General features: G+C 42.9%; 1 pseudogene; it reads left to right on the top strand.

Annotated features, from left to right (window-relative positions):
• The first annotated feature begins 1,215 nt into the window (after window positions 1-1,215).
• LOC140845724 (small ribosomal subunit protein eS6-like) lies at window positions 1,216-2,196 on the top strand (annotated as a pseudogene).
• Window positions 2,197-3,149: the final 953 nt, after the last annotated feature.

Raw genomic sequence — 3,149 nt, 5'->3', positions numbered from 1 at the left:
TTTTACAAATGAAGATCTGATACTTAGAGAAAATTGCCTTATTAATACAGCTTTTACTGTAAACAGTGGTTAACATTTAATGAGCGCTTGCCCTGTTTGGGGAACCTTGAAAGAATTCCACTCATGTTTCCTCTTTGATCCTCTTAACAAACCCAAGAAGTAGGTTTAATTATTATTCCCATTTTACATATGAGGAGACTGAGGTTTAGAGAGTGGCAGGAGCTGCCCAAGGACCCAGAAGTGGTAGGTTTGGAAGTGGCCCTTCTACCCCAGCCTTCTGACCCTTTATCCTGTCCAGTGCTCTTTTCCCCACTCTTCACATGCAGCCTTGCCTAAGCCAGCTTGTGCTTCTGAACTAGGATATTTCCCAACGTGCACAATTCGTTTTTTATGTGTGTCGTTCAAGACAAACCGTGGCTTTGTTGCTGCCCTTTTCCCCGTTGGCTTATCTTTAAATTGACTGGGAGGTGGACGCTGTGCTCACAAGTGCAATTCCCAGTTCATTACTTCTTGGTGAACTTGATCTCTTATTTTGGGACCCAGGAGGGTGAAGATTGCCTAAGAACATTCTAGGGTTTATTTGAGGCAAACTGTGAAGAAGGTAAATTTTGTCCTTGTTTCCTTTCATTCTACTTCAGTGACTGCCTTTTTGCTGGTATTGCTCAAACTTTCCAGCTTTTTCTTTTTTTTACCAGGCATAACACTTTTATTGAACCTCTTTCGTGCACCTGGATCTGTGCTCTATGTTGTTCACATAAAGATAACTAGGTCACGTCTTACTGTTAGGTTCAGGAATCTAAAGACGTAAGCACAGTGTGGCGTGACAGTTCACGGTAGAGAGAAGTGAAGGCATGGAGTAACCAACCATTATTAAGAGTAAGGGTTTGACCGTTCCAGGGAAACCTCCCAGGGCTAGAGCAAATTGAGCTAATTTTGGAGGAACAAGCTTCCTTGGCCTGGGTGTGGAGGTTATGTTGAATAATAGGCAGAAGAGTCAGTCTCTCCCAAGGTGCGAAAGTCTGAATCACCAGGGCCCAGGCGGGAAACTGAGTCATCCATTACTTACAAGAGCACAGTCTGTGAGATGCAGAGAAATAGGAAGAGAAGCTGAAGAGGCAGCCAGAGACAGATGACAGAAGAAGGCTTGCCTATCAGGCTAAAGAGTTTGAACTTCGTCGTGTTCTGACCAAGAAAAGCCAACAAAGGATTATCATCAGCGCATCAGCATTATGAAATTTTTCTTTTGTTTTGTAGGTTCATTCTGACGGTTTCTTCAGACCTAAGAACAAATAGAGCTCTTTTTCAGCTGCTTGAGAATGAAATCAAACATTTCTTTACCAGCCACTGGCCTCCAGACACTCATGGGAGTGAATGATGAATGCAAACTTTATACCTTCTGCGAGAAGCATACGGCCACCGAAGTTGCTGCTGATACACTGGGTGAAAAGTGGAGGAGTTACATTTTCTGCATCAGTGGTGGGAATGACAAACATTTCCCCATAAAGCAGGGCATCTTCACCCATGGCTGTGCCCACCTTCCACTGAGTAAGGGGCATTCCTGTTACAGACCAAGGAGGACTGGAGACAGAAAGTGCAAATCAGTTTGGGGTGGCATTGTAGATGCCAATTTGAGTGTTCTTGACTTGGTTGTTATCAATAAAGAGAAGGATATTCCTGAACTCCCTGACACTACTGTGCCTCATTGCCTGGGACCCAAAAGAGCTAGCAGAATCCACCAACTTTTCAATATCTCTAAAGAATGATGTCCACCAGTATGTTGTGAGCCCCTAAACAAATAAGGTAAGAAATTAGGACCAAAGCATCCAAGATTCAGTGTCTTGTTACTCCAGGTGTCCTGAAACACATACCTCAGTGTTCTGCTCTGAAGAAACAGTGTAAGAAAAATAAGGTAGAGGCTACAGGATATGCTAAACTTTGGGCCAAGAGAAGGAAGGAAGCCAAGAAAAATGCCAGGAACAGATTATCAAGAGGCTGTCTTTCCTGAGAGCTTGTACATCTAAAGGAAGGAAGGAAGGAAGGAAGGAAGGAAGGAAGGAAGGAAGGAAGGAAGGAAGGAAGGAAGGAAGAGAACCATTAGGGAAGATTTGGAGACACAGTTCAAAGGCCATACTAAAGTTAGAGATAATGAAGCCTAAATTAACCAAGATGCATTGGAGAAAGATGACAGGCTTCTGAAATTTATTTATGAAGGAACCATGAGAACCCAGATGGCATGTTGACCATAGAGTTAAGGTTTCTGATGTGAAAAAAAAAAAATGGGTGGTGATATCATTCACCAAGAGAGGGATTCCGGGTCCACCAGGTTCGAGAAAGGGTAAAAATAAATAATAATTTTGTCTTTGAGTGTGTTTTCATCTGAAGTTCCAGTGGGGCATCCAGGTAGAGGTGGGGAATGGAGAGCTGAAAACGCAGTGCTTTAGGCAAACTGGTGTTCAGGAGAGCATTCTAGAGAGAGAGATTCAGAAGTTATCAGCACACAAGGTAGTCATTAGAGTTAGATTTTGTAAAAAAATTTATTTATTTATTTTTATTCTACAGAGGAGTAGAGAGTTAGGTAGAGGGTGGAAACTCAGGGCATGTCAACAATTTAAGGTGAAGAAAAGGATGAAGAGACAGAGAAAGTTTCTTGAAGTTTCAGTGGAAACCAGGAGAGAAAGCTTTCACCGAAGACCAGGGAAGAAAGAGTTTTAGGGAGTTAAATGTCAACAGAGCAGCCAGGGAATAAGATAAGGAGGGACAAGAGTCAGTTGGCGAGGGCAGTCAGTAGGTCAGCAGAGACCCTGGAAGAGATGTTTCATGGAGTGACAAGGCCCAAAGCCAAATAGGAGTAGAAGGTTAGGGAGTAAAGGAAGGTTGAGCAAGTGGAGAGAGTAAACGCAGACCCCAAGTAGGAGAGCTTAGAGAGGGCAAGAGACCTTGCTGAAGCCCACAAGGCTCCTAAGTGGTTTAGCTAGGACTGCATATCAAATGACCTGATGCATTAAAATGCCCTTTGGGGGCTTTCTCTCACTTACGCATTCCTTTATTTATTTAAGTACGTATTATTCACCTACTCTATTCTAGACATCTTGGCGTTACACCCCTTAGATATTATAACACACAAACCAAGTTATAGATGGTTGTCAAGA

This window comes from Manis javanica, chromosome 2, assembly GCF_040802235.1.
Source record: "Manis javanica isolate MJ-LG chromosome 2, MJ_LKY, whole genome shotgun sequence".
NCBI lineage: Eukaryota > Metazoa > Chordata > Mammalia > Pholidota > Manidae > Manis > Manis javanica.
The sequence above is the reverse complement of the archived record's forward strand: the minus strand, read 5'-3'. Positions and strand labels throughout refer to the sequence as shown.